Here is a 24,580-nt window from a genome sequence, read left to right on the forward strand (position 1 = left end):
ACCAAATAAGCTATATTTCAAGTTTTTACAGGTTACTTGAAGGCCAATTTTAATGAGACAACTGCAAATCCTCTTTTACAATTATCCAAAAAATGAATAAATAAAAACACATAATGATAACTGGCTACCTTATTTTAGAATTGTGCCAAAATTATTGGTCACTTGCAGTTGTTTTTAATCTAGCTCTGGAAAAATATAATTTGCAACACTTCCAGAATATATGACCTGAAGGTGAAATAAAACATAAAATCCTTTCTATTCTCTGAAACTCTAAACATAAACACAAATACAAAGACTTCCAAAATGTATTTTTCTGAACAACTCCAGGAAGATCTAAATATTTTATGACCTAACTCGTTATTAGCCATATTCCATAAATGATTGGTTCATTGTTCCCAAAGCTACCTGAGTCTTTGCCAATCCTCAAAGGGAAAGTCAAATTAAAAGACTATAATTGGTTCTGCTGGGAAACCATCAGGTTTTGAATATCTGCAGCCCAGCTTGATATTTTAAAGAATACCCACAATAATTTACCAGGGTATTTCTGCCACTAGCTGATCTCCACTTACCCACTCAGATGTTCGTATCATCTTACTCCTGAAATACCATTTGAATGCATTCCAAAAAACTATCAACAAATCTGCAGAGCAATTAAGATTTGCACATTAGTACATCTTGAGCATAGACAATGGGTGTGGAGCTTTTCCTCTGTACAAGGATTTTCTTTCCTTCTGCCAGAAACTCTACTGGGATCTTTTAAAAATCCTGGAATTTGGCAGAGAGCCACTTCTTCTTTCCAATATATTTCTCCAGGGTTTTACATGCAAATATATTCTGCAGATTTACCATTCTCACAATTAGTAATGGCTTCCATAGAAGGGAGGTCCAAACAGAAAGGGATGAATAACTATTAAATATTAGGGCTGTGCATGTTTCAAATTCTACAAATATAAATGTATGCATAAAAAGCAGCAATAAAAGATACTACAGATTGAGATTTCATGCAGACGCATGAAATCAGCACCTACGACAACTCTTTAAAGTAACAGAATCTTTTCCCAAAGTTGTAAATTCAAATCTACCAGGTGAATGAATGCTGAAATACTAAACCAGGCCATATCTAATTTAAAACATGTACACTGAGGAACTGATACACAATGGCATATTTTGTGGCCTGTTTGGGTGCATTTGAGCTCCTCTTTCCATTTTACTTTCAGTAATTCCATCTTTTGAGGTACATTTTGAGTTAAATACTGAACCAGCTTGGTTATTAATCCAAATTTAATTTTAAGAATCACACACGTAAATATTATAAATATTATAGCATTTTAAAATGTCTTGGGCTGGCAGGCTCTTAAAATTGCTTTTGTTGAGTATGGTATACAGTGGTGGGATTCAGCCAGTTCGCACCACTTCGGGAGAACCGGTTGTTAACTTTCTGAGCAGTATTTGGACATATTTCCACATCCTTAAGTATATTAAAGTATCTACATTGTATTTGTATTCCGATTTTATTCAATATTTTGTCATATGGCAAAATCACTTTCAATGCAATCCATAAAAAAAAAGGTATCTGGCTGTCAGGAAATCTCGCAAAGTAGGTGGCCACAATAGAGAACACGTCTCTGACAGTGATTGGTCACTTAAAAGACTTTTTTTCCCCCTGTAAATCTTAATATTTGAGTAAGTTTACATTGAGAAAGATTCATGCTCAAGTTTCATAGTTCTGAACAATAAGGGACTCGGCCATTCTGAGATTTTTTAAAAGTATGATTGGTAGGTAGTGCATAGGCAGGCAATGCGGTTCTTTTAGGACAGATGTTACATTAAATCTGAAAGGAGCTCTGGGTAATAACTTCACTGCTGAATTGTGCAATGGATCAGAGGTGGGTTTCAGCAGGTTCTGACCAGTTCTAGAGAACTGGTAGTGGAAATTTGGAGTAGTTTGGAGAACCGGTAGTAAAAATTCTGCCTGCCCCTGCCCCCATCTATTCTCTGCCTCCCAAGTCCCAGCTGATTGGGAGGAAATGGGGATTTTGCAGTAACCTTCCCCTGGATTGGGGAGGGAATTGAGATTTTACAGTATCCTTCCCCTGCCACGCCCACCAAGCCACGCTCACCAAGCCATGCCACATCCACCAAGGCACACACACACAACCAGTAGTAAAAAAAATTGAAACCCACCATTGCAAGGGTTGCAATTTCTGAGTCATATTTAAAGGCATATTGCATTAATCCAATATATCAGAGTATCAGTCAAACCAAGCCACTGCTGTTCAAGAAGGATCCCAGCAAAGCATAACCAGAAACGCACTGGCCAAATGAACTCCAGATTATTGATGTCACTTGGGTCTTGGGTGATACAGAAGAAACCTGGAGTACATTTGTGTACCTGTTCCTTCAGTTGGGAAGCAGTTTTATATAGACTCAGAGCTAATGAATTCTGAGACCTGTAAGTGGCCCCAGAGAGTCAGGACATCATGGCAGATGGAATCAAAGTGGCCAAGACATCCAAAAAGATCAACAGAGAAGAACTGTCTATGTCTTTTCCTGAAAACAGGCCATTTGCTAGCATGGTCAAGAGTACTTGAGTGACAAAACCAAGCCTGAAACTCAACTGGAATGAGGAGAGACGATCCACATTTTCCAAGAATGCCATTGCCTGAAATATTTTGTCGTACCTCCAAGTCCATCCTGTGTTATGGTATCACTTCATCCTTCAACACAGACTATTTTCTGCTGTAATTAGTTCTTTTATCACTTCTTGGACTCATTCTGTCACCCCTTTCTGCTAAATCTTAATAGCCAAATGGACAAAACAGAAACAGGCTGAACAGACGCAAACTTTTGACCAACATCTTCAAGCCTGAGAAACTGAAACTGAACTTAAAAACATAAACCAGCCCATTGCCCATATCTCCTCAAAAAAAGTTGTATCAAATTCTGCACTGATTCAACGTGTTTTATCGCCGGCACCACAGCAATCTTTCAGCCCTTGCATCATATTTTCTTTTCTCTAATTAGAAAATCCTATTCTGTCAAGCTTCAAGAAGCTCATATATTTAAATTGCTGGTATTAGTTAACTGATATTTAAGCATAATTTTGGATTCTTAAAATAGGTGAATTAAACATAGTTTTACACTTTAGGCCTTCAAGTTAAAATTTGTTCTCTTATTAAAAAGTAACAAAGGGACATTTAAAAACTGAACAGAAATATGATACATAATTATTCTATTGACTGAATTTTCATTCTCAATAAGTAATCTGTGTTAATTATATTTCTCAGTTGTAAGCATTTTCTTTGTTGTACTTTCTTCAGGGTGGTTGTTGTTGTTTTGCCTGCAACATATGCCTTCAATGGAGCTCTCTTTCTTCCACAGATATGCTTTACAAGTTATAATTTTAAGTTTTCTATTGTTGTTTTTTTTTTAAGATTTGAATTCTGACATTTATATTTTTCAGTTTTATCTCCAACAATTAGAATGTACTTGGGGGAGGGGCTTATAATTTAACAATTTGAAGCACCAAAGGAAAAGGAAACTCTTTCAAATGTATGATGAATTCTCATCCAACAAAAAAATTAACTGTAGTTATTAAAATAAAGTCCAGGAAAGAGAGGCTTTCCTTCAAAGAAAAATCATAACACTGATAACAACTGGAAGTGGTGGGGGAAAGGGGAGAGGGCTGGCAGCCACAAGTATTTCTAAAAACTCTTCAGATTAAAAGAAAGGATAATGTGCTGGTGGGAAGGCAGACTTTAGTTTCTGATTTCAATCCCAGCTACACATCAAATGCAAACTTGTTTGTAATGGAAGTACAAATATCTGTCTCATTTGAGCTGAATAGTTCAAGCAACCTACAAGATAAAGTCTTCTTCGGGCCAAACTTAATTTTTAGTAACTTACTACACATATATCTGTAGCTTTGTGGTCAGTTGTATGGCCTTGGTTTAACACTATCATCTTGGGTTTTCTTTTTAACTTCCCAGTCTATCTGACAGCTCAGGAATCGCCTAGTGGTTTCCCACTCTAAGCACTAGTGAGGTACAGTCCTACCAGCTTTTCAGATAAGTATTGCCATCTGTATAAACCAGGTTGGTAAAAGCTAATGAAATCAATTCTATTGACAATAATGTGTGCTTATGTACCTAGAAGGTGCGTTTGAGAAACATTTTTTAAATTTTTCTATTTTTTTATGCACTTATATGCTGCCTCAAACTTGGGGGCAACTTGTCCATGCTGCACATGAGACCTATCATTTGCAATCTTTAATTTCTTTAGTAGAGAAAGATATTACAAACATGTGAGTTCAGAGAATACAGGAATAAAATAATAGATCAATACAAAATTTTGGGAAATATAGAATTTTTGTAAGGAAACAAGTAGCAAGTATACAAATAAAGACCACCTATTTTTTTCCATGTCTTTTATCTTTACTATTGATACTATTATAATCAGTAATACTGATACTATATTATTGATCTTTCTGTATCTGATTTCAGTGTAGGGAACATGAGAGTGCACAGAATAAATGCAAGAAAGTGGGGTCATTTCACTTGCAGGAGTTTTATTAGGATAAATGCATTATCTATTCCTGCAAGGAATTACCTTCTTGGTTGGAATGATTTTGATAGTATTTGAACTTTTCTGTAAAAAAAAATTGCAGAAGGAAAAAATAAAGTTTAATGGAACACAGAAAAATAATTAAAAGAACTAAGTCAGATTAAAAATAATTTATGTCATTTGAAAATAATATAGGAAATTCTTAAGATCTGGGTGAAAAATATGGAAGACAGATTTAAAAGTAAATTTGGAAGGGAAGTCTGGAATGGAAGGAGGCAAAAAAAATATATTTAATCATAAACCATTACCACCCTAAAATTATTCATACATGGTATAAGTACCCTGTTAGATTATCACCTGATAGTAGAAAAATTCTTTGTTAGAGATGATAGATAGACAAAGAAACATAATTTCATGTCTGGTGGACCTGTTATAAAGAGATAATTTTTCGAAAGGGGTTTTCAAGTTGATACGAGTTCTCAAAACTACTTGATCAAGAAATGAATATGGGTTCCCAAAACTACGTAATATCCACCCCTCTCAAATGTGATTTTAAAAGATAGAATGCTGGCAATTTTATCCTGGAAGCTTACCACACAACGACTAGATTTAGAAAAAAAGTGGGATGGGAGAAATTGGACAATTGGTATGTAATGAAATACAATACTGCATTCGTAGAAAACCTAGCCATTTCACTTTGGGCTAATTAGGAATCGGGCAAATTAGATTAATATGGAACATCTTTCTTGCCAAGGAAAGTCTTAAACATGGTTCTGTCAACTAGCTTGGGGATTCAATGATTGAGTGGATGCTAGAAGGCTATATGATGGAGGCACTCTTTGTATACTTTGTCACCATTTTGCCTTCTACCTTTTTAAATATTTTAAGTTGTGGTTTTCTGATTTTTATGTATCTTATTTTATTATATATACTTCCCAGAGTTACTACATGAGATGGCAGCTATACAAATGTGATAAATAAATAGAGCATGCTTATACATTTTATAAACCAAAGAAATAATAATGTTCACGAAGAACATAATAAACAATTATTGGAGAGTGGCTTATTTCATTTTCTCTTTTACAATAAAAATATATAATTGAAGTGGTGTATCTAGGGGATACATGACTTTCGAAGGTATAAGATAAAAAACTAAAAACCTCTCCATCCCTTCTGACTATTATTTTGACCAGAATGACAGCATCCTCAAACATCTGAAGAAAAACACTGCAGTTTTTGTGGTTGTCTGTTCTTCATTTGTAATCCATTTTAAACCACTGAATTAACCAGGGACATATTTCTTTCTTGGTTTGGAATATTTCAACTATTATGAAGGTTCAATGCTTATAGTAAGATTGAGAAAAGAAAAAAGAGCCATGTGGGAGGACTTAACCTCAATCTACTCCCTCCAAGATTTATACTAATATGTTAGATATGTAAACATTATAGAGCAATCAGAAACAAATGAAATGATGAATCTAGTTTAACCGTATTCAGCTGTGATGCAACTGCCAGAAGGCACAGTTTGTTATGAATAAATCATCTGGATGAGATACAGTCCTCAATTCAACCTTGGTGTGCCCAACCAAAATTCAGTGTCAACTCTTGAGGAGGAGTGAATTGCAAAAGTACTTGAAAACATTGAAACATCTAATTTTTTTCACCTTATAAATGTGTAATTGTATATAAAAAAATGACAGTACCAAGAAAGCACTTCAAGCTATATCAAGTGATCTTTCCTAGATCATCACAGCTTTATAAAATCAAACAAGTTTAAATTTAGACTTGTACAAGCAACCACGGTCTTCTTTTTCTTTCTAATAAACTCAACTCGTATTTGTGCACAGATAACAAATAAACCCATCACTTTCCGAATAAGATGAAAGCAGTGCTCTAGATTATAATCTATGAAAAACAGGACAGGCAGGAAGAAGAGGCATTTCTGAGAAAAATGGTCTGCCTGAAAATGGAAGAGTTCCCTATACAGACAATAAAAGGCCAAACATAATTTCCCAAAAGCTTTTGGAAACAAACCATCCCCTGCACTTATGAATGTGTGCACCTCCCATTTAATTCTGATTTGTAGGTCTCTCATACTGTCATGTTGGGGGTGGGCTTTCCAAATGATTCTTGCAATGTAAAGTTCTGCAGTTTAGTATTATATGCAGTAATTAAGTTATTGTATCTTTCCCCACATCAAATGGAATTGGCACTGAAGGACACAAAGGGTAAAATACACTTACCTTCACTACCACATCGCAAATGTGAACACACGCGCCTCCTCCACGCATGTGCAGAGCCTTATCTGTATGCGTAGAGGGTCAAAAACGGGACGTGATGATGTCTGGGCGAGTGGCAGAGCCTCCCGCCGCTGGGCCTACTGGGTTGCGTGAGTCAGATAGATCCGGCTAAATTTCACACTGGGCATCTTCAGTTGACATGTTCATTGGAAACTATGTCATTAATGCTATCGGTATTAAAAAAATCTGTATTTATAAAAATAATTTATATTTGTTAAAAACTCCTAACTTGTCATTTAAAAAAAGGAGTCCTTGTAGATATTACTCCACTAGTTGTTGCCAACTATAGGGGGTGGTGCTCATCTTTGTTTCAAAGCCAATGAGCCAGTGCTGTCCCAAGACATTTTTGTGGTTATGTGGCAGCATGACATCACAGATCACTGTTAACTTTCCTACTGAAGTGGTACCTATTTAGCTACTAGCATTTGCATGATTTTGAACTGCTAGGATAGCAGGAGCTGGGGCGAGGATGGGCGCTCATCCCACCACATGGCGCTCGAGCCACCCAAACTTGTCATTAATAACACTAACTTAGTAGTTCATATCAAGCTGTCTTTCATGATAGAAAACAGCATTATAATTATAAGGCAAAATATTATACTGAATCTGCAAAAAAAAATGGTTTTTTCCAGTGCAATCCATAACTGAACTGTTAACTTGAACTGAACTGATATGCAGTTATCCATAATAGTTTTCAATAGCAAACATTATTGTGTTTTCAATAGTTTTCAATAGCAAACACTACTGATAAAGTTCTAAAAATCATTCTGGGATGAACTTTCAATGGGACATCATTGTTACTAATAAAAATAGGTTCAAATATATTTAAATATATCTTTGGAAGAATAAATAAAGTCTTCTCTATTTACTATTCTTATTGCAATAATATATAATTATTTATTTTTTATTTATTTATTTATTTTATTTGCATTTATATCCCGCCCTTCTCCGAAGACTCAGGGCGGCTTACACTATGTCAGGCAATAGTCTTCATCCATTTGTATACTATATACAAAGTCAACTTATTGCCCCCCAACAATCTGGGTCCTCATTTTACCTACCTTATAAAGGATGGAAGGCTGAGTCAACCTTGGGCCTGGTGGGACTTGAACCTGCAATATTGCAGGCAGTTGCTGTTAATAACAGGCTGCATTAGCCTGTTGAGCCACCAGAGGCCCTTAAAATTAAAAGCCCTTAAATTAAAAGCACTTCCTAAATATTATTTTGCTAGAATATGACAGTAAGAATATTGTATGATAGTTTGCATACTTTAGTTTGTTGCATCTCATTTTTTGTTACTAGAATATAGACAGAACTTTTCCAATCTGTTGGCCAGTGTGCCGTTCTCCAGATTTGCTGGCATAGCTTGGCTACAGCCTTTATTAGTGCTTCTTATTTCCATTAAAAAGCATGTGCTAATTTGAAATGTTTTATCTGGTCACTAATTAATATAAATCCAATTAATATAAATTTACATATGCATGCACATAAAAACAGAAACAGCACCACAGAAATAATAAAGGGCTGTCAAATATTTTACAAATCCTTTAAGGATTTGATACAAACCTTTTGAGAACCTTCTTCTGGCATGAGCCATCCCCTCCACATTGTAGATTTCCAGCTTTTACTTTTCTGTTTATACCTTTGAGTAATTGAACATATATTCCAAACAACTATGCTAAAAAGATTTGTAAATTACATCTAGGTATTCTCTCTTTCCAAAATCATATCCATCAAGATTTTCATAAAACATAAAATTCATACTTAATCGGGGCATAGACAGTCAAAATTCAGAATTACCCAGATAGGCTAAAACACTGTCAAAACCAACAAAACAACATTTAACAACTGCTTTTCATAACTTTGTGCCATTGGTATATTTGGTAAAACTTATTTACTGATCTCTAGATGCAGATTTCACTTCTCCAAAACATTAAAAAAAAATCCAATAACCTTATGGAAAGGCCTGGGAGATTTCACGCCAGGTGGATAGCCATTCATGAAATCCATTTAAAATGCTTGCTCAATTAAGTGGTGAATATTTCTAATAACAATACTGTCCAGTTCATTTCCTGCTTTGTTCAGAGCAGGAAATGCTCTTAACATTTGAATTTATATCAAATGTTTCACAGAAGACAAGATCTGTAAATTTTCTTTAATGTTTTGGAGTTTGACAATTTTGAATAACATTTTTGCTTTGTATTTTAAGGCCTGCAGTTCAATTTTTTTAAAAAAATCATTTCAGTTAATGGCACTGTCTGGATACAGAATAACCTTTGCCCCTCTAATATTTACTATGTCGCCTGCAATGCAATAGAAGCAGAGAGCTTTGATAAATGAATACAAAGGGCTGTCTGGGTATGTTTCTACAGGCAGTCTTGTACTGTGCACTGAAATGGCTTTTTGTACTCCAAAGTAATGCACTATTTACAACAGACATTACTGCACATACAAGCGACATTATACTATTAAGAAATTCTATCATGCATATTAGTAACATTTTTGTAATTGTTATATTAAGATACTTTAAAAAATAAGATATTCTTTTGTAGTGTACAATTACTCTAGCAACCTAATGTGTTTATTGTTAATACCTTATCTTCATTTTTTAAAATTTGTAACATTTCAATTTCCCATTTTGGAAATTATAGCTATATTATTCAAAGTGTGTTCCTATAGAATTCTCCAGACGGTAAAGTATAATATATACAAATAAAATGCATTAAATAGATACCCATACTGCTAGAGAGAAGTTCTCTGAAGATGGGCTCCAGCAAAAATCTGAAAGCTCGAAAGACAAAACCTCTGATTCCAGTGACTGACCCAAATTGGATCCTGCAACATTATCCTGGGCTACATATATTTGCCTTCATTATAAATAGATAGTTTTTAAAATATTTCATTTTAAAATTGAATCAAAATAATTGTCTAATATTCCACTTACTGGAATCTTAAATGGTGTTAACTAATGAATAGTTTTCTTACTTGATAGCTATAAAGGACTTTAGTATAATTATTCCCCCCCCCCAAACTCTCTAATTCCCTTAATTCGAGGCAGAGTCAGGGTGATTGGAAGGAACTGAGCATTTACCGGCCAGATGCCTTTCCTGATGCTATGTGGAGTTCACAGCAGATATTTTTTCTTTGCGCCCTAGGAGAGAAACATCTGTCGCCACCTATGATTGAATTCTCAACCTTCTGAGTGGAAAGTGAGCGTCTTCACCACTAGCCATCAAGTCACTCTTTCAATATAATTAATATTCCACATAAATCAGGGGTGAAATGCTCCCAGTTCGGACTGGATCACGTGACCCGGTAGCAATTGTGGCCGATGGTTTGGTGATCTGTTAGCGATGGCAGAGCAAGCTCCGCCCACCTGTATCATTACTTCCTGGTTTTAACCAGGAAGTAATGTGTTTTTTACCTTCTGTACATGCGCAAAAGGTTTTGCGCATGCGCAGGTCTGTGTACGCATGTGATACGCGCATGCAAGCAAAGCAAGTACACATGCACAGCACGTGCACTTCCGAACCGGTAAGGAAGGTAAGTAGATTTCACCCCTGCATAAATGTAAAGCTAAGCTTTTTAAATGTTTTGGATTATTATTTAAATGTCCAGCATGCTTACTCGGACAATGATTAGCTCAGATAAAAATAAAACAAATAAGTGACTTGGGGACATATTAAAATCTTTGGATGATGCCATAGTTAGAAAATTCCTGATGTATTTTTGAGCTCATATTCAAGAGGCATAATATTACATATTAAAACTGGAAAAATGCACTCTGTCCGATCACTACATTGTGGCTTAAAAAAAATAAAACATTTGGCATCAATGGTTACCTACAAGTAATAAAGGTTTGTACTTCATGTGTATCTTCATCTATGCAATTATGCATCCAATACCTGAATTCAGTATTTTTAATAGTATCCCACCAAGGATACAGAGCAGTGCCCCGATAGATTCTATTCATTTACAGTTGCCAGCAATTTATATTAGCCATGCTGGCTGTGGCTGCTGGAAGTACAGTTAAAGGCTCCCTATGCAATAGGTTCATGACATAGGTTTGGAAAAGGTCAGATTCCTAATCAATAGACCATCCTCTACAAAAGGAAAACCACTGTCTCTCTCATCATAAAACATGTCTCAAATTACAGCATTCAGCAGCAGCCTGATTTCAAGCAGAGTTGCAGGAAGATTTCTTATAGATTTTAGAAAGCAGTTATATTTTTAAAATACTCAATGAGGCTAATATATTAGAAAAAATGGCAATAACCTGAAATTCAATACACTAAGAAAAAAACATCCTTCAAAGAGGTTCGCCTGCAAGTTTTATTTCTTTTCCAACCTGGTTTGCTTTTTTGAGAGCTTATAGTTTGTATTTAAAAGTAAAATATTACCGGGATAATAAGGTAAAGGTTCCCCTCGCACATATGTGCTAGTTGTTCCCAACTCTAGGGGGCGATGCTCATCTCCGTTTCAAAGCCGAAGAGCCAGCGCTGTCCAAAGATGTCTCTGTGGTCATGTGACTGGCATGACTAAACGCCAAAGGTGCATGGAACGTTGTTACCTTCCCACCAAAGGTGGTCCCTATTTTTCTATTTGCATTTTTTACATGCTTTCGAACTGCTAGGTTGGCAGAAGCTGGGACAATTAATGGGAGTTCACCCCATTATGCAGCACTAGGGATTCGAACCGCTGAACTGACGACCTTTTGATCAACAAGCTCAGCATCTTAGCCACTGAGCCACCATGTCCCTTACCATTACGGAGATAATAAATGTGTTTAAAATAAAATGCCACTTCTAAATTATTTTAGAAATAGTAATATCTTTACCATTTCTAGGAATAAAAGTCAAGATGATCGAACAGTGAATTTGTAAGGAAAAAAATGGCAATATTCTGAAATTTCACACTCTAAGAAAACAAAGATTTTAACCTACATATTGTATTTCTGTTCCAACCTGTTTTAGTTTTCTGAGTGTTTATCAATGAGACTAAACTATCAGACAAGGTTTCATTACAGAAAGCAGTGCGTATATACAGGTAATGCTTGACTTACAACCATTCATTTAATGACCATTTGAAGTTACAACGGCATTGACTTTCACAGCATCCCCATGGTCACGTGATCAAAATTTGGCATGTGTGTATGATGGTTGAATTTTTTTTTCTTTAAAGTTGACAGTTTTTGTTAGTTTATCAAATTATAAAATACAAAGGAAAATGGAAACAATGGGAAAGTAAGGGAGGAAAGGGAGAAAAGAGTAGGGTAAAAAGGAAAAGAAAAAAAAACAAGTAAATCAACTTGTATATCATCTAAAAGTTGAAGAAGTCTAAATCAGTAACAATGCATCATGAATGATTTTTGAAAAAGAACATTTGGCGCCATGTTCCCATTTTAACTGCAACTCTAAAATATTTCTCTATATTTCAACCAAAACAGAATCTTTCTTCTAGTTCTAGTCGGGGGGGGGGGAGATGTGTCCAGGGGTCCTTCCTATACCTCCCTCCCTTCCGCTTCCCCAGTAGGCAGTTAAATGGGTAAATATGTAGGGGAGGGACTGAGGGATTGTGAGAAGGGCTAGGAAACTAACATGGAATATACAAAACGAATGTTGTGTCACCACTGAAGCAGCCTAGCCAAGCTGAAGCAGCAGCAGCCTGGCAAGGACTCAAGCAACCACAACTTCCCCAAATTCATTCTCTTGGGTCCTGGATTTTGAATGTATTCTATAGTGTTAGTCCATTTGAAATATATTGGTTCAAAAATTATTGACCTATAATTCACCGTTTCACCCAGTTAAAGGTTGCAAGAATGAGAGTTTTAGCAGGATATAGATAATAACACAACACTAGATATGAGAAATTATTAGGATAAATGAGCCCTGAGTTCTTCCATTTTTTTCTGAATTTATAGACAATTACTTCAGAACATAAAGGAAATAGAACAGTGCGTGTGTTTAATGCCTTAACCATAATATGTCAAACTGCTGTAGTTGTAACTACTTTTCGTCCAAGTCCCATCCACTTTATGGACTGTAGCTTACCAGCACAACATTGAAAGGTCAGGTAGATCCTTCAAACAGAAATCTCTATGCATCATTGAGAGTAATCTCTGTTTAACACAGTTGCCACATGGAGAGCTCTCAGAGCTTCTATTAATTGCACATTATTGTATCTTGATATTACATACATGTACACACTAGACTGCATGTGTAAAGAAAAGCCAGAAGTAGCAGTCAGAAAATATAGGAAAGCTGTAAATAGGTGATTATGAATTATGCCTGGATTCCTGTTTCATGAACAAGGCAAGTACCATCTCCCAGTTAGTGAAATGAAAAAAAAAAGTGCAACTAAGAGATACCTATGTGTTTGACTACTCCTGTGTTCTGTAGAGATATAAAGGTAGTCATCAATTTACAATCACAATTGGGACCAGAATTGCCATCAGTAAGCAAGGTGGTTGTTAAGTGAATTGTGCCTAATTTTGCTTCTTTTTTTTTGCCATGGTGTTAAGCAAATCATTACAATTGTTAAGTTAATCATGCAATCGTTAAGTGAATCCACTTAACTTGATTTTGCTTGTTAGGAGCCAGTGGACAAGCTGTAAATAGTAATAGCACTTAGACTTATATACCACTTTACAGTGCTTTATAGTCCTAAGCGGTTTACAGTGTCAGCATATGTGCCCCAACAATCTGGGTCCTCATTTTACCAACCTCAGAAGGATGGAAAGCTGAGTCATCCTTCAGCCTGGTGAGCCTGCAGTACAGCATCCTAATCACTGCACCACCATGGTTGTTATGGTGATCACATGACCCTGGGATGCTGCAACCATCCAAAATACATGCCAGTTGTCAAGTGCCCAAATTTTGATCATATAACTATGAGATGCTGTGACAGTTTATTTATTTATTTTATTTGTCACAACAATATATATAAGCATCACACAAAAGATTATATGGTATATAAACATATATATGAGGAAATAAGGAGGTATAAGCATATATATATATGAAGAAAAAAAGAAAAACAATAGGACAGGAACAGTAGGCACGTTTGTGCTCTTATGCACGCCCCTTATGGTCCTCTTAGGAATGGGGTGAGGTCAATAGTAGAAAGTTTTTGGTTAAAGCTTTTGGAATTATGGGAAGAGACCACAGAGTCAGGTAAAGTGTTCCAAGCACTGATGATTCTGTTACAGAAGTCATACTTTCTGCAATCTAGATTAAAGCGGTTAACATTAAGTTTAAATCTATTGGTTGCTCTTGTATTATTGCAATTAAAGCTGAAGTAGTCTTTAACAGGAAGGACATTACAATAGATGATTCTATGAGTTAAACTTAGGTTTTGTCGAAGGCGACGGAATTCTAAGTTTTCTAAGCCTAGGATTTCAAGTCTGGTGGGATAAGGTATTTTGTTGTTTTCAGAGGAATGGAGAACTCTTCTTGTAAAATATTTCTGGACAAGTTCAATTGTATTGATGTCAGAAATCTGGTGAGGGTTCCAGACAGGCGAGCTGTATTCTAGAATTGGTCTAGCAAATGCTTTATATGCTCTGGTTAGTAGTGTAGTGTTTTTGGAAAAGAAGCTACGCAAGATTAGGTTTACAACTCTTAGAGCCTTTTTTGCTATGTAGTTGCAGTGGGCTTTGGCACTTAGATCATTTGATATGAAAACTCCAAGGTCTTTAACAGGGTGGCAGTCATGTGTAAGATAATGTCCATCAAGTATGTACTTAGTGTTTGGGTTCTTTTTTCCAATATGTAAGACTGAGCATTTGCTGGTTGAGATTTGGAGTTGCCAATTTTTGACCAAGCGGTTAGATGATCAAGGTCTTTTTGAATGGTAGATGTATTGTCTGTGGTGTTAAATAGTTTGACATCGTCAGCAAAGAGAACACAATTACTTGAGATATGGTCACAAAGATCATTTATGTATAGTATGAAGAGTGTTGGTCCAAGAACGTTGCCTTGAAGAGCGCCACTCTTGACAGGAACAGGATTTGATAGAGCATTGCCAATTTTGACCACTACTTGTCTGTTAGACAGAAAAGCAGATATCCATTTGCGAAGGGGTCCTGAAACGCCATAGGATTTTAGTTTTAGGAGAAGTTTATCATGTACTACTGAGTCAAAAGCTTTGCAGAAGTCTATGTAGATTGCATCTATTGTTTTGCCTTGATCAAGATTTGTAGTCCATATGTTTTTACAGTGGAGAAGTTGTAAGTTACATGATAATTTTTTCCTGAAACCAAATTGTTTTTTAGAGAGTAGGTTGTTTGTTTCTAAGTGGAAGGTAATGGATTGGTTGATGATGGATTCCATTACTTTGCAAGTAACACAGCATAGAGAGATTGGTCTGTAATTTTCAACTAAGCTGGGGTCTCCTTTTTTGAAGATAGGGATGACTGTGGCCAGTGACCAAAGTTTGGGAAGGGAACTGGTCGTGAAAGCTTTATCAAAGATTATGCTTAGGGGTTCTGTTACATTAGTGGAAAGTTTTTTTAAGAAGTATGCACATAGTCCATCAGGTCCAATAGATAGCGATGGTTTCAAGTTATGGAGAGCCTTTCCAACATTATCTTCTGTGAAATCTATATGTGTTAAGTCGTCATACTCATTGCTGGTACAATTTGGGAATGTCGGATATGTGTCATCACTGTTAACAAAAACTGAGCCAAAGAATATGTTGAAGAGGTTTGCTTTAACTGTTTCGTCATTGCATTCTTTGCCATTAGAATCTTTTAGTGGTGGGATGGATCTTGAGTCTTTAAGTTTATTGTTCACAAAATTATAAAAGGCGTGATTGGAATTTGTGTGCAGAAGGTCCTCTTCTTGCTTGGTGTGGTAATTTGTGCATTCAGTTTTTATTTGGTTGCATATATTTCTGTAGCGGTTTTTGAAATTTGCTACATAGCCTTTTTTGTTTCTTCTCCAGAGGGATTTTTTTTTTTGATTGAAGCTTTTTTATTGATATGGGTAGTTTGCTTTTCCTGATCTTGGTGATCGTTTGTGGTACATATAGTTTAATGACTCTATTGATTTCAAGTAGGAAAACTCTATAGTGGTCTTCGGCAGTTATACAGGTTGCGAACAGATTTTGCCAGTCCAGAGATGAGAGATCATTGTTTATAAGGTCATAGTTGGCTTTTTTGAAGTTGTAGTTAGGAATACTATTGTTATGACGATTTATGTAAGGGCGTATATTGAGACGAAAGTCAATCATGCAGTGGTCGCTGTTGGAAAAGGGTTCTTTAATTTGTAGTCCATAAATTGAGTTGGAATTGTTGCAGAAGATGAGGTCAAGGCAATTGTTGAGTCTTGTATTGTTAGTTACAAGTTGTTCAAGACCTAGGTTTGTAACAGCGTTGTATAGTGTAGTATGGATTGGATCAGTTGTACATTCATTAGTTATCCAGTTAATAAGAGGTAGATTTAGGTCACCCAGGAAGATGAGAGGATATGGGCAAGAGGTAGCCCATGTTAGCGGTGAGGTTAACATATTTGCATGAGTAATATCGTAGTCAGGGGCTTTGTAGCATAGTAAGAATTGAAGTGTGGTGTTAAGGGATAGGTCGCATACAATAGTTTCAGGAAGAGAAAGTTTATGTGCAACTTGAATGTTTTTTAGATTCAGTGACTTTTTGTAAAAGATAGCCACTCCGCCACCTCTTCGGTTTTCACGATCTGATCGATAGACTTGATATTCTTTGTTTGAGATAATGGAGTCAGGAAGGGATGAGTTCAGCCATGTTTCACAAACAAAAATGATATCAAATGTGCCACTGTTTAATAAGAGGATAAATTCAGGTAATTTGTTGACTATGCTTCTTGCATTTATCAATTTGCATTTGAGATCTGTAGTGATTGGTGTTGAAGAGGTAAGGGGCGTGCATACCTCGTTTTGGATGTTAGTTGGTTGAGGGTTATGTACAACAGGTGGCTGTATAGGTGGTTGGATGGGTGGATGGCTGATTTGGGAGGTGAGTGTTTGAATGTTGGGTACTTGACTGTTTGTTGAGATGGTTGGTTGGATGGTTGGTTGGATGGCTGGTTGGATGGCAGTTTGGATGGTTGGTTGGATGACTGTTTGGATGGCTGTTTGGATGGATTGTTGGATGGCTGGTTGGATGGCTGGTTGGATGGCTGGTTGGATGGCTGGATGGTTGGATGGAGGTTGGGTGATGGGTACTTGTTATTGGGTAGTTGTTAATGGGTAGTTGTTAGCGCAAGGACTGGTTGTTAGTTACTTTTTTCAGTGCCATTGTAACTAAAAACAGTCACTAAATGAATGGTTGTAAATTGAGGATTAACTGTACTGCTTTCCTCCTGAGCGGAAACATACAAAGCGCAAAGGGACTGGATTTGCTACAAAAGGCGTATTTATAACTAGTACTTTTTCTGCATATGCTTAATACAAGATATATTTTGTATATGTAATACATATTTAATCCTCCATGAGGTTTTCCTTTTTAAATGTGTTATTCATGAGAAAAATCTGTGTTAACTTTCCATATTTGGGAAGACACACACACACACACACATACTCCTATATATATATATGTTCCTGTCTCATGCTAGATGTTCTCCATGCCAGTTTTTAACAGGAAACAAAATATCTCAGCTAAGATTCTAGGGTTTATTTCTACCCTAGCAGTGTGATAATATTCATGCATATTTTATATTAAACAAATAACTTAAACAGGATAGTTTAAGTTATAAAATGCTGTCACATCTGAATGTTCATCTGTTACGTTAAGACAGAATACGGAGAAAAAAATGGGATTTGAATAATTGTAGTTTCATGGTTCTGCATTATTTTTACAAGTTTTTTGGGGGAGGGGTTGTTTTCATTTTCCTGCAGCACTTCTCACTTCATCCACCATCCTCTGTAGTAATGTAGCCGGGGAGGGGGGAACAGCAAATTGCTGCTTTTGTGAATTGCTGGGTTATGGCCAATTGGCTGAAAAATTCTTTGCCCCAGGCATTTGACTCCATCGTCTTGGAAATCACACATTTAAACTGCCTCACATAAAAGCTAGTGAATAATACAACATGAAAATCCACCGTGTAGATTTTGAGTGGGTCCCGAGGAAAACTACCCACAATGCGATCAAATTCAGCAGCATGTTGTGATGTGTTTCCTTTCTATGCGGACATTTTTCAGCACAGCCAAGAACTTCGTTGCAACAATGATTTGAGAAGCCTGATGCTTTTGCAATGTGGCATGTTCTGCCATCAAATTGCAGCCAACATATACTAAAACCACTCGCTGGTCTGGCTCCTACTAAGATTACAGAAATCAGCTTGTAGGAACACTTTGAGCCAGCATGCCTCTGCGGTCTCCACCCCAGGATGTTCTGGAAAGACACGTACTGTGCAAGCTCTAGGGCTGAAAAACGTGCTCCAAACTCTATTTGTGTAAACAAAGCTGGCAGCTTGGGTGGATATTGTGAAGCAAAAAGAGCACTGTGTGAGTCGCTGGGAAATCAACCAAGTCAGAATATGCACAATTGCTAGGAGTTTGTTTTTTAAAAAGATATAAACAAAATCAGGCAAAGGACATCCCTTTGAACTAAACTGAGAACCTTGGGGATATTTATAATACACAGATTCACCCAAGCAATCCCTCGGTTCTTATATCCTGTTGATCTTTAAGAGGACCTTTTAACAGTCCAAAAGATAAAATCAGAGAAAATTAAGTTACTGCAAGATTTTCAGGCCAAAAGTCATCAGCTCCAAACTGAAAACACAGACTTAATTCAGAAACTGGGTGGAGTGCCTGCACAAATTGCATGATTTAACAATTGTCCCTTTCTGCCTGTGTCAGCATGAACTTTGTAAATGCACACTTAGAAGAAACCATAAGCATGAGATACAAATAAACAATATGGAAATTAGGAGAAAATGATAGCTATTTATATGGTTCTAAGAAAAATACATTTAACTCCATATAACCATCCTTGGTTCCTTGAACACAGTATTAGTTGAATACTTTTTAAAAAAAAAAATCAGTGTTTGAACTGGATTGGAAGATTGGATGGTTTTGTGCTTCCTTTTCATGCGCAAATAACCTATTGCAATATCACAAAATAGTTAACCATATGTTCTATGGCCGTGATGGTGAACCTATGGCACGGCACGCGGGACCATTTCTGTGGGCACGCAAGCCATGCCCTAGATCAGCTCCATCATGCATGCGTGCACACCTCCCGCTGGCCAGCTGATTTTCGGATCTCTGCCATGCATGCGGGAGATGCGCGCACATGCCCATACCGCCTCTCCCCTCCCAGAAGTTTCCACGCAGCCCATTTTGGATGCCAGATAAGTACAGGGCTCATGCGGAGGCTCTGGGAGGCCAAAAAAATGGGCCTACCGGAAGTCTGGAAACAGGATGTTTTCACCCTCCCCATGCTCTGGAGGACTTCTGGAGCCTAGGGAGGGCGAAAAATGGACCTAACAGGCCGCCTGGAAGTCCAGAAATGGGACGGTTCCGGCCTCTGAAGGCTTCAGGGAGGCCTGCTAGGCCCAAAACACAAAGCGGGAGGGTTGGGGGCAGGTGCGGGCACAGGGGTGGGGCAGGGGGGGTCGCACACATATGTGCAGGGGGGTGGGATGCATGGTGCATTGCATTATGGGTATGGGCACGCCTGCATGCAACCTCCTCCGCGGTCCCACTGCTTTGGGCATGCGATGGCAAAAAGGATTGCCATCACTGTTTTATGGCATAAGGCAGTTTTGCAAAAGAAAAATTGATCACGTACTTTGAGATTCTCACCCCATTTTTCCAGGGACCATACTAGGTCAGATTTTGTCCTCTAAAATCAGAAAAAAGTCTCTGAATTTAAAGAGAAATCCAATGTTATATGTTTTTCCCAACCTCAGCATAAGAAACCACCTTTTTTCAATGTTAGGAAAGTAAGAATAAGTCATATCGGTCCTTCATCACCTCCTACAGCTAATAAAAATTTAGCAACCAGGGTCAGTCTAATATAGAAATGTTAAATGGGAGAACAGGGAAGAAGAGAGGGACACAAGTCCATTTTTTCCCCACATGACAGAGTGTTATTCTGGTCTCCACAAACAGGGCAATCCAGATGGGAACTTCGTTTAGCAATTTTAAGGTTCCCTAGTAAACTGTAATCAATTTGGGAATGCCTTTTATTGATTAAAAGCCTAATAACTGGGATAACTTGAAAACCTTCCTTTATTTAATTTGCAGGTTTTTTGGCTCGTTGGTAGACTACATAATTTAACAAGATTTGTGTTTGTGTGTGTTTTTTACCTAGTATACATATTACACTTTTATAAGCACATAAACTTCCAAAGTCCTCTTATTTATCAGATTAAGAATTCCAACACTTCTCCTTGTATCTATTTTTTTCCCCTCTCTCCTTCTTTTACAGCACTTCCCATCTACACTCGTAGGAAAATATGGGAACCCATCAAATTATCTTGAATGCTTTCTTGTTAAGATTCTTTGAAAGAAGCCCATTACTTGACAATTGCACTTTCACCCTGTTTTATGTTTGCTGAATTTCTCCTGACAGTTGACTTTTTCGCTTGCCAGAACCACAACAAAGGAAAGCCTTGAATTTTCATTCAGGCCATTCTCCCCCCCTCCCCATTTCATTCTCTGCTCTGATCATCTCACAAAGATATTATTGTTCCTGGCTGGTTGGGGCTCAGTGCACCTGAAGTAGATCAAAGCCACTGTTTCATGCCAACTTGACCACACAGGTCTCTCTCTCCTACTGCATTAAATTAAACCTGATGATTCATCTCTATTGCCCTCGGGGTCCCTGGATACAAAGGAGAAATGTATAGAAAGATTTTTTTTTAACTAAAACATGGAGGATAATAAACTTACATTTTTATAGACATAATTAAAAAAAGGTACAGTTAATTTCAACCAACTGCAGCTGCATATATATCTCATTAAAAAGACATATACAATTGGTCTATGTCGTTGGCCCAGTATAAATAGGTACAGATAAAAGGGTCCTTCAACCAAAAGCCTTTCAAATATTCACTCCAGATTTGTCATTGATTCCACCAATAGAAAATTGCATTGCTTGTTACAATAAAGTAAGGTGGAAGAAAGTTACATTTTTAAGGCCGGAACATAGTACAATCCTAAAAGCGTGTTCAGTTGCCTTGCATTCAGGTTGTGGTATACAACATTATGGCCTCAGATATGAATTACTTTAATAGAAATTCCGATCATAATGATGTTCCAGTTATGATTGGGGGTAAATAACTGGTATCTATGGACACCAGTGAGCCTCCTGGAATCTACTAAGATTTTCATTAGACATTGTCCCACTTGATTTCTTTGAATAATCTGTTAATAACAATAAATTAATTGAAGCTTGACATGCAGAAAAGTAAGGCATCCATTTTGAACCTCACATTTATTTACAGCAATACTTTTGGACCTCCCACTGAAATTATAAAAATTATCCTAAGAGACCGTCTAATAAATGAATGCTGTCTGGCTGCCATGTTGTAAAATGTGAATTTTTTTTGACAATACAGGTAGTCCTCGACTTACAACTGTTTGTTTAGTGACTGTTCAAAGTTACAACAATGCTGAAAAACAGTGACTTATGATCACATTTTACATTATGACGATTGCAGCATCCCCATGGTCATGTGATCAGAATTCAGCTGTTTGTCAACTGACCCATATTTATGACGGTTGCAGTGTCCCAGGGTCATGTGATCATCCTTTGCCACCTTCTGATAAGCAAAGTCAATGGGGAAGCCAGATACACTAACAACTGTGTTACTAATTTAACAGCTGCAGTGGTTCATTTAACAACTGTGGTAAGAAAGGTCATAAAATGGGGCAAAATTCATTTAATAAACATCTCACTTATAGATGTTTGGGATGTTTGGGATTCAATTGTGGTCATAAGTTAAAGACTATCTGTATTTTGTGAATGTACCCATGCATTTAGAATTCCAACCCTGCACAAGTCCAAAAAATATTGTATCATCATTATTATTTAGCCAAACACATTATTCTGCTATTGCTTTTCATGGGCAAAAACTCAAATACATACATACTGTACATTCTTCACATTATTTTCTAACAATGTTGTAAATTCACAGATATATGATCAGACTAATCAGTTTAAAGTCAGCCAGTTCATTTTATAGGCCTGCTTAACTAATAAAAATGAAAGGATCAATTTACATAAATTTATATATATTACTACACGTTTTCCTACATCCTTCACCCATTTTTTTTTAAACTGCATGACTGACAAATGCTCTTTTATTTAGTTTACTTCTGTACGTTATTTACATTTCTGATTATCTACTTTATATTGAAAGCCAACCATATATTACATACATTAATTATACATAACTGAAAATTGCTCTTTAGGTCTTGTTCTTTGAAATTCTGTGATTGGACTCTGGAGACCAAAGGACCAATTCATTTAGCCAGATATATTTTAGAATCTATATTGATAACTGGGATCTCTGTGTTTATTAAGCCGCTTTACTTTCTAATCCAAGCTACTGCTGTATTCTGTTACACAAGGCATCAGCTTGGTGTTCTCCAAAACCTTGGGACATCACTGTGTTGTCTATCCCATCCTATTTTTCCCCTTTCTTATGCAGAAAAGAAAGGAACTCTGAGGCAATCTTAACCCACCAGTCCACATACTGTGCCCTTCAGCCAAATGAAGATTATTCATTCTGGAAGTCTTGAAAATCCCAGTCTGTGCTGCCATTGCTTGTTTACTCCATTCTTTCTTTACATCATGAGAATTGATCAGGGTAAGCAATTATTGCGGACTGATTCATTTGGCTTGCTAATCATGATGTCGACTTACAGCAATAATTCTATTTTTAGTAACATATGAGCAAATTAAGTACGTAAAAAATATAACTTTTTTCAATAACTTTATGTTTTAATTGTTGAATTTTTAATTGTTAGTTTTTATGACTGTCCTTTTTATTGTATTATACCTGGAGTCATAAATTTGTGAGATAGGTAGCTATATAAATATGATGCATAAGCTAATTAATTAATTAATTAAATAGCCATGCTGACTACCATACTGACTATTCTGACAATGCAATTAATTCTTCTGGCCCACCTGGAACAACAAGTCAGCACTTCCTTACCAATAGCAATTGCCACACAATGCTAGTTATCTATTATAAGGTGATATATAAGATTTTTTTTTCCCTACGAAACAACTTTAAGAGAAATTCATTACGATGATTACATGCTACCAAGGAAATGTATGGTGCTCTATTCTTAGCAGTCACATAGATATATTATTAGAGCAACACTCAATATTTAAATGCTCAAAACACTCTGCCCTTTATTTCTTGCCAGTATACAAGTTGTCTTTGACTTACAACCACAACTGAGCCCAAATTTTATGTTGGTAAGTGAGAAATTTGTTAAATGACTTTTGCCCCATTTTACAACTTTTCTTGCCACAGTTGTTAAGTAAATCATTGCGGTTGTTAAATCAGTAGCACATTGTTATGTGAACCTGGTTTCCCCATTGACTTTGCTTGTCAGAAAGTCGCAAATGGGATCACATGACCCCAGGACACTGCAATGGTCATAAGTATGAAACAGTTGCCAAGTATCTGAATTTTGATCACATGATCATGGGGATGCTACAAAGGTTGCAACTGTGAAAAATGGTCATAAGTCACTTTTTTCAGTGCTGCTGTAACTTAGAATCGTCACTAAATGATCTGTTGTAAGTCGAGGACTACCTGTACTTAGAAGACTCAGGCCTCAAGTCCAAAACTTCAAGCTACCAACTCTCCTGTTTACTATCCTCGTGAGTTTTAGATAGGACCATAAGAAAGGAAAGATGAAAAAGGGATAAGACAACAAAACGATTCCAGATGGATTTATTTGGCCTGGGTTTATTCCAAACTAAGTTCAAAAGATTTTGAAAGAATTTCCCACCACCACAAAACTATCTAGGGCACATGTAGACTCCAATTCTCCTTTGCTAGGAACTATAATTCATGCAAAACCTCATATATCTAAATAGTTGGGTCAAAATTATTTTCTTTACAATTGAATACTAAGGTACAAGACTGTTGTTGCCTTATTATAGCTTTTTTTCCTGCATGCAAGCATACGCATATCTATGTCACTACAAATACCAGTTTACAAAATTCTAACTTATACCACATATATAATTTATATAAAGATAACAAAATGTTTACACTATAATTAGTAGAGAATGTGTATACCTAACCATTTTTGCTTCATATACATCAATTTTATTAAATTTCATCCAACGATTCAGTTAACATAAATAATTTTTAAATGAATAAAAATGTTAGAAAATCTAGACACAAAAATTGATTGATTTCAGGCTTAACAATATTAATTTTAAAAAGAGACACTCTGAGCTGTAATTAAAACTCCAGGGGAAAGCTATCGCACTAATTCACTGAGAAAAATTATGGAAGCAAAAATGGCTTATCCTGCCTCTTTTGGAGCCACAATGTGTCTCAAAATTTTATAGATCATTAGAGCTCTCAAAGAAAGAAAGATTTATATTGATTAAGTAAGGAGGTGGGAGAGATGAAAGTCTATGGGGCTTTTCTAAAGACACTGAATATTCCATTATAAAGTAGCATCATCAACCCTCATCAAGGGTTACTCAAAGTCCAAGTCACAGGTATACCGTATTTTTCAGACTATAAGACACA

General features: G+C 36.5%; 1 protein-coding gene across 6 annotated transcripts in view; it reads right to left on the minus strand.

Annotated features, from left to right (window-relative positions):
• The window catches only part of FGGY (FGGY carbohydrate kinase domain containing), a 195,157-nt gene that overhangs the window by 79,450 nt on the left and 91,127 nt on the right, over positions 1-24,580 (minus strand). The gene's annotated exons all lie outside the window — the stretch shown is intronic.

The sequence above is a fragment of the Ahaetulla prasina genome, chromosome 3 (genome assembly GCF_028640845.1).
Source record: "Ahaetulla prasina isolate Xishuangbanna chromosome 3, ASM2864084v1, whole genome shotgun sequence".
Classification (NCBI taxonomy): domain Eukaryota; kingdom Metazoa; phylum Chordata; class Lepidosauria; order Squamata; family Colubridae; genus Ahaetulla; species Ahaetulla prasina.